Below are 8,994 nucleotides of genomic sequence, written 5' to 3'. Positions count from 1 at the left end.
GGATATTCTTTTTGAAACTAAAAGATGCAACAATGTGTATGGATTAACTCTTGAGGACTTGAAAGAATAAATTGTAACATGTTTTACATCTCTTGAATCCAAAAAATGGCTATGGCATAGAAAGTTGGGTCATGGTAGCATGTACCAAATTTCTAAGCTAGTAAAGAAAAATCTGGTTAGAGGAATTCCTAAAATCAAATTTGATAAGGATCTTACTTGTGATGCTTGTCAATTAGGCAAACAAGTTAAATCCTCTTTTAAACCAAAAGATGGAATTTTAACCAAAAGGCCATTAGAGATGTTACACATTGATCTTTTTGGTCCAACAAGAACTCAAAGTTTAGGAGGTAAACACTATGGCTTAGTTGTGGTAGATGATTACTCTAGATTTGGTTGGGTACTTTTTCTTGCTCATAAAAATGATGCTTTCCATGCTTTTTCAACCCTTTGCAAGAAAATTCAAAATGAAAAAGATTTAAAAGTGGCCCATTTGAGAAGTGATCACGGAAAAGAATTTGAAAACCAAGACTTTGAAAAATTCTGTGATGACTTTGGAATTACTCATAATTTTTCATGCCCTAGAACACCTCAACAAAATGGGGTTGTTGAAAGAAGGAATAGAAGCCTTCAAGAAATGACTAGGGCTATGTTATGTGAGAATGAGGTTCCTAAATTTCTATGGGCTGAAGCTGTAAATACAGCATGTTATATTTTGAATAGGATAATAATTAGAAAAGGGTTGAAAAGAACTCCTTATGAGCTATGGAAAGGAACCCCTCCAAATCTTAAGTACTTTCATGTTTTTGGATGCAAATGTTTTGTGCTTAACAACAAAGAAAATCTTGGTAAGTTTGATCCAAAATCTTAAGAAGGAATGTTTGTTAGATACTCTACCTCTAGCAAGGCCTATAGGATTTATCTCAAAGAACATAGGACCATAGAGGAATCCATACATGTTACTTTTTGTGATTCTAATTTAATTCCCAGTACTGTGATAGATAATGATTCAGATTGTGAAGGAGCTGGAACAAGCAAAGAAAATCCCAAGTCTGCCCAAATTGAAGAATCTGCCAGTCCAGATTTGTCTCGTCAGATTAGAGGAGACATTTCCATTTTGTCTCCTGAGCCAGCATGAGAAACTAAAATAGTGAGACCAACAGAAACTCATCATAGCTCAACACCACAAAGGAAGCCTAGAGAATGGAAGTTTATGAGGGGTTATCCTCATGACTTCATCATTGGTGATCCCTCCCAAGGAGTGACAACAAGATCCTCAACCAAAAGACAATCTGAACCAAGAAACTTTGCACTCTTGTCACAAATGGAGCCCAACAATGTCAAACAAGCTCTTGAAGATCCATCATGGGTGAAAGCCATGCAAGAAGAGCTTGCTCAATTCGACAAGAATGAGGTTTGGACACTAGTACCTCATCCGGATGTAGGGTTTTGTGATGCAGATTATGCAAGAGATAGAGTGGATAGAAGGAGCACCTCCGGCATGTGTTGCTTCCTTGGAAGCTCACTCAACATGTGGTCAAGCAAAAAACAAGCCACAGTAGCTCTATTCACAGCTGAAGCTGAATACATATCCGCTTCTGCATGTTGCTCACAATTAATTTGGTTAAAAACTCAGTTGGAAGATTACAAATTAAAGATCAATAGTATACCATTATTTTGTGATAACATGAGTGCTATAAATATTTCAAAAATTCTGTTTTGCACTCAAGAACAAAGCACATTGAGATCAAATATCATTTTATTAGAGAACATGTGCAAAAAAGTAGTATTGATATTTAATTTGTAAAATATGAAGATCAACTTGCTGACATTTTTACAAAATCCCTCTGTGAAGACAGATTCTGTTCACTAAGAAAAAGCTTGGGAATATTTGATTTAAGTTCTATTGAGAATTTGTGAAATTTTGACTCTGCTCAGTTTTGTCTCGTAGGTATGGACGAGATAAAAATACAAGCGTGTTGGAGAAGCTGTAATCAAGCGGGAGGCTGCGCATAATTTATCTTTTATGGGCCCCACAAAATCTCTTTGACCCCACCTTGACCTTTTGTTGGTTCCTCATTTTATGAGGATCAAAATGTTTTTGTTGTCTTATCAAATCTTTTTGGAAGTGGTTATTGTCAAATCAAATCCATCTCTCCATCTAATCCCTTGATTCTAGGAAACCACCTTTCAATTTATTTCAAATAAAAGGCAAACCCCTTGGTTAATAACTGCGCTATAATAGTCATTAACTTCCTCTATTATCTCTTTCCAATCAACATGTAATGCCCTCTAACCTCCCTCCACTCACCACACCTTCGGGCATCACTTCATCTTCCATCCCCATTCTTTCCCTTCACCATGAAAAAGAAAACGGCACTTAGAAGAAGTGGCCGAACCCCCATTCCAAAAGGTCAACCTTTTTCATCACCTCAAACTCACACCCATATCCATCTTCATTCTACACCCTCTTTTACTCATACACCTCCCTCCAAAAAGACCGAAACTATGCGTCGGAAAGTCATTGCTCGGAAAACTTCAGGGAGAGGAAAGACAGGAAAGAACAAGCAACCGAGTGTTGAAGAAGATGAAGAGGAATCACACACCTCACCCCCTCCATCACCACACAAAAAAAATCCACTCCACATGCATCCAGAAAAAGCTCTCAGAAGACGAAAAGTTTTGTGTTACATGATACTAGAGAACCTGCAAATTTGGAATCACTAGAATTCAAGAACAAATTTCACAAAACCCACTCACATTTATATCCATATCGGTTCTACTCTTGTGCCTTCTACGAATTCCACAAAGAAGTTTTGCTGAAACGTCATCTCTGCCCATCATACTTGGTGAATCTTGAAAATTTGGCCACCAAAGGAATAAAATTTTCTTCTCTGTTCGATGTCCTGAAGTGGACCCCATTGGTTCACATCCAGAAACTTGTTTACCCGGGGCTGGTCCGGAAATTCTATGCGAACATGCATTTGATAGATGACTCAATTCATTCTTACGTCAAGCGTGTTTACATGACTCTCAATCCTCAAACCATAAGCGCTGCTCTTGGATACGTGGATGAAGGACCAAAAGTTTACATGATTGATAAATGGGATGATCAGGTTGGAGTCGCACAGCAAACTGTCTTGTAACACATATGTGCAAATCTTTCTGGATTAGATGGATTAATCCCAACCCATTGAGCACTCGGTCCTGAGAACTCACTATTACACCGGATCATCACTCACATCCTCACTCCACAAAGTGGTTCTCATCACAGAGTAATAGTTTCTGACTCTATTATTCTCTTTGCCCTTGTTACTTCTTCTCCAATTTCATTTGCTTATATTATGATACGTCATATGTGGGAAGCAGTTAAAAGTACTAAAAAGGCTAATCCTTCTTATGGAATGTTCCTCACATGTATCTTTGAGTATTTTAAGGTTGATTTATCTAATGAGGCTGTTGAGAACAAGGTTTCGATGATTAAAGGAGGAGGAGTTTCGGGTAAGAAAAGTAAGCGCTCAATGCCCTCCGAGCCGTCACTCAGCGATCTTGAGAGTCGTCCCCCTGAACCTTCCAAAGTGACTGCATCAATCAGGGAAGTTCTTAATGAATTCCTCAACATGTCAAATTTAATGGTTCAATCCCACAAGGCTGCCCGGAAGTTAGCATATGAAAATGAAAAGGCCTGGAAGAAATGTCACAAAAGGGTGGGCTTCATGGTTCAAAGCTTTGAGAATGAGATGGGGACAGAGGATAAAGAAGAAGATTCTGACTCAGAGTTCAATCTTTCAGACGATTGATGACTATTTCTTTGTTTTCATTTGATATTGGCATCTTTAGGCTCAATCTTATTTTGTAGAGGCAAGACTTGATACTCACTGCACTAAGACACTTTGACACACATTTGGCATTTTATTATGGATATTTTGTTGTGCTGCCAATACTTTCCTTTGCAGGTGCCCCTTGATGCCAAAAGGGAGAGGAAAATGATTTCAAAATTGAAACTGGAAAACAGGGGATGAAACTCTCTTTGAGAGTTCATGATCACCTCTGTTGATGATTGAAGATAATGCATGCTAATAATGCATTTGCTTTATGATGTTTGATAATGCATTCGGTTTATCCTGATTACTGCCATTATTTGATGTGTGTTTATCTTGGTAAAATGTGTGTTTACTGTGTTTATAATACATTTGACTTACCTTGATAAAATGATTTATGTTGGATCTATTTTTGGCAGTTCCTTTAGTTCTTAATAATGAAAGTTGCTGTGTTTGGAAAGACTATATCATGATTGAAAAATATTTTTCTTACCAAGATTGCTCTGATTTATTGGAAAATATTTTTTAACCAATTTGAACAACAAGTCTTTCTTCAAAAACAAATTTTGTTTGATTTTGTTGAGATTGAGTAGAAAATTAAAATTGTGATAGCAAATAAGTTTTGTATATCATTCAAATCTGCTCATAAATCAAGCCTCTAGCATAATGGAATGAATATGCTAAATAACATTATTACTTGAAGCTTGATTTAAATGTTACAGGTTAGTGCTTTTCTTGGTAAAAACAGCACATATTTAGGGGGAGCCATGTGACAATTTGAAAGGGGGAGAAATTTAAAACTCAAAGGGAGTACTTTATACTCAAATCTTTAAATTTCTTTCCATTTCAATTTTAATAATGTTTGTCATCAAGGGGGAGATTGATGAGTTTGGAAAACTCTAATTTAATTTTGATGATGAACAAACATTATTGAAATATTTAATTACAAAATTATTAATTTTTTTTTCATCTAACATATGTTAATTAAAAATTTTGTGATGCAGAATTTTAATTGGGCTGAAAATAAAAAGAAAATGTTGCTAGCCCAATGTTAAAATATTCAGCATTAATATGAAGTTAGTTTCTTATGGCTGAATGGGAGATATATCACTTGGGCCAGAATGAATTTTGTTACTCCAAGCCCAATTATGATCTATGCTAAGTGATCCATTGCTTGATCCAAAAATCCATTAGGAAAGCAAATATTATCATTTGCCTCAAGCATTCCAATGGATCTCAATTTATGGCATATGAATGATGGCTGAAATATTTCATCATTTGGGCCAGTTTACTCTATCGTTGCTACAAGCCCAAATTAAAATTATTGCTAAAGATCCAATGCTTGGTTCGAATCATAAAGAAAGAAAGCAAATTGGCTCTATGTTTACAACAGATTCCATTTCTCACTTTGGGATGGATTTCAAATTTTAACTTGCTAAGCATTGGAAATATAAGTGAGAGAGTATGAGTGACATGATTGATTTGATTAATGCAGCACGCCACTCAAGCAAGGGAAGTAAAAGCAATCACATTAATTTGTTTTATTTCAACTAATTGCTTTTACTTTAACTTTACATTCTCTCTCATCTTTCCTTCTTCTCTTTCGGTCATTATCCAGGAAGCCATGGAAGCTACACCTACTCACCGAAAAGAAGATCGAGCACGTCTCAAGACCATCATGATGATGGCAAGAAAACATAACAAAATAAAAGTATGCTGTGGCTGAGATTTTCACCAAAAATGGTAAGATTTGGTGAGGTAATCTCAAGCTCTTCATACTAAAAAAGAAAGAAGAAGATTCGGCCAGCAAGGAAGAGATTCTTGGAGGCATGGCTTGTCTTTGATTCTGCTCACCCACCACAGGAAGTAGCTAGAGTGGCGAAGTGATGGAAAAGGCAGAGATTGGAGCATATGAAGCCATCATCATCGAGAAGCATCAAGAGCTAGAAATCCATCTTGGAGAGCAAGCCAAGGATGGAGCACTCGGATTGTTGAAGAGTGATGACCAAAGAAGAACTAGAGGTATTTGCATGTTGGGTTTTGCATGAGTTACCTCTTCTCTCTCTGTGGCCGAACCGGTTCTGTTTTGAAGGAAAAGAAGTTAAGCTTGGTTTTTGTTTCAACTGTGAATGCTTCTCTTCTCTATAAAAGGGGTGAACAGTCACGGTTTGATTCAAGGAGAAAGTGTGAGAGTGCAAGGCACAGAAGTCTCATAGCTACCTAAGCTTATAGATTTTCTTCTCCTTCAATGTTTTCTATTTAGTATTTTTTTATTTAATTTTGTCATGTCTTGAGTCTCATGGAAAAAGGCAAACAGTGAGATTTGTATGAAAAAGCCATAGAGTGGAAAAAGGCAGAGAGTGCAAAATTAAAAGAAAAAGCCATAGATGTCTTAGAGTTCCTTTGTTAATCTATGTTGTGTTTCATGATTCTGTGGGAATCCCCTTGTAAGTTGGGTTAGCACTTTGTAGTTTGTAATCACGATGATTATAGTGAAATTCCATCATAGTTGTGATGGAGACTGGATGTAGGCTGCATTGCACTTAGCAGCTGAACCAGGATATATCTGGGTGTAATCTTCTTTCTCTACTACTCCATTTCTGTTTCTATTACACAGGAGCTAAAACCAAAAATATCTCGTGTCAAGTGACGAGACAAAAATAAAAAGTCTCATGGCTAGGGATGAGACAAAAACAGAAAAGTATCCTCAAAGACCAGAAAACGTAATCAAGCAAAAAGGGGGCTAAGATTTAACCCCCTTCTCTTAGCCACTGAAACCATCAATTGGTATCAGAGCCTGGTTTCAAAGAGATCAAGCTTTGCAGCTTGGAGGAAAGATCCTCATGGCAGAAAGCAGTGGCTCAAATTTGGTGTCATACAACCTTACAGAAGGACAGTCAAGCAACAGACCGCCTCTTTTCAATGGGAAAAACTATACCTATTGAAAGGAGAGAATGCAGATCTTTGTGCAAGCAGTAGACTATAGACTATGGAAGATTATCCTGGAGGGTCCTCAATTTCCAATCACCACAAGTGTTGAAGGAGTAGTCACTCTTAAACCGGAAGTAAGCTGGACCGAAGAAGATAGAAAGAAAGTAGAGCTAAATGTCAAGGCTGTAAATCTACTCAACTATGATATCAGCTTCGAGGAGTACCGACGGGTATCACGATGCACAACGGCAAAGGAAATCTGGATAAATTGCAAATCACTCATGAAGGAACCACCATTGTAAAGAAGACTCGGATAGACATGTTAAACAGGGAGTATGAAATATTTACAATGAAGGAAGGAGAATCCATTGATGAACTGTTCGAATGGTTTAATACCATCATTGTTGGCTTGGATGCTATGGGAATAACACATTCCGATTCTGTGCTTGTGAGAAGAGTGCTGAGATGTCTCGCTAAAGAGTGGAAAACAAAAGCTTTAATTATTTCTGAGAGCAGTAACCCTGATTCCATGACACTTGATGATTTGAGAGGAAACCTTCTTGCTTTTGAAAACACTTATTTGAAAAAAGAGTCAAAAAAGAAAGGAATTTCTTTTTCTTTTGTAACTAACCCCCTGGATGATGAATCCAGTGATAACTCCTCTGAAAGGAAAATGACCTCAATAAAACAAATTACCAAGTCATTTATAGCTCGGTATAACCATGCATGTCTAATCTAGTTTGGTTATATAAATCTTTTATCAAATTTTAATACATCGTAACTTTTTATGTACTTTATACATTTTAATTGCTTCACTTTTACATATCATAACATTTTATATATCATAGTCAATCAATGATTCAATTAATCTGAGAAAAAACTCGGCTTTCAATCAATCCAAACATACTCGATTTTCAATCAATCCGACAACAAACTCAACTTTTAACCAATCTGAGAACAAATTCGACTTTAACCAATCTGAAACAAATTTGTCTTTCAATCAATATGAGAAAAGACTCGGTTTTCAACTAATCCGAAAACAAACTCATCTTTCAATCAATCTGAGAATAAACTCAACTTTTAACCAATCCAAAACAAATTTGATTTTCAATCAATCCGAGAACAAACTCAGCTTTCAATTAATCCGAGAACAAACTCGACTTTTAACTAATCCGAGAACAAACTCGGCTTTTAACCAATCCGAGAACGAACTTGGCTTTCAATCAATCCGAGAATAAACTCGACTTTTAACCAACTTGAAACAAATTCGGCTTTCAATCAATCTGAGAAAAGACTCAATTTTCAACCAATCCGAGAAAAAATTCAGCTTTCAATCAATTCGAGAACAAACTCGGATTTTAACCAATCCGAAACAAATTCGGCTTTCAATCAAATCTGAGAAAAGACTCAGTTTTCAACCAATCTAAGAACAAACTCGGCTTTCAATCAATCCAAGAACACTCAATTTTCAATCAATCCGACAACAAACTCAACTTTCAACCAATCTAAAAACAAGCTCGGCTTTTAACCAATCCAAAATAAATTTGGCTTTCAATCAATCTAAGAAAATACTCAGTTTTCAATCAATTTGAATACAAATTTGGCTATCAATGAATTTGAGAACAAATTCGATTATCAATCAATCTAACAACAAGCTTGGCTACCTTATCAAGCACATTCAGCTATATTGTCTAAACAAGGATAAACTCTCTCAATCACTATCTTATACATATTACATCTTAACACCAAGCTTGGTTAAAAAAGACTGATCTTGAGCTGTATATGCTCTACCCGTAGTTCTTTGAATCCGGCTTCTCTAAAGTTATATTGTCACTTTAGAGAAAAAAATACACCATTAATCACTCTTAGATTAAGATAGTGGAACTCACAAATAATAAATGTTGCAAATTTAAACGTGATTATTAAAGCATCACTTTAGTACTTTACTAGCATTGTCACTTTAAAGGATTTTTTTTCCAGTTCTTTTTATGCATTTTCTATCCTCCATGAGACTATGACTAACTATTTTTTTTCTTCTTGCTATATCAATTCCTAGAACCTGCTATTCGTGGTAAAGCTCCTATTTGAGAGGAATAGGAGTAAAAGTCAACAAATATAGTAGCTTGTAACCACTATATTTCAATGCATTTTTATTTAATTAATATTATTATATTTCTCTTTCATAATATTTGAAATTACATGCTAAGAAAGCAAGATGTTAGATTCAAGTCATCCATGTACAATA

This window comes from Arachis hypogaea, chromosome 10, assembly GCF_003086295.3.
Source record: "Arachis hypogaea cultivar Tifrunner chromosome 10, arahy.Tifrunner.gnm2.J5K5, whole genome shotgun sequence".
In the NCBI taxonomy this organism is placed as follows: Eukaryota; Viridiplantae; Streptophyta; class Magnoliopsida; order Fabales; family Fabaceae; genus Arachis; species Arachis hypogaea.
The sequence above is the reverse complement of the archived record's forward strand: the minus strand, read 5'-3'. Positions refer to the sequence as shown.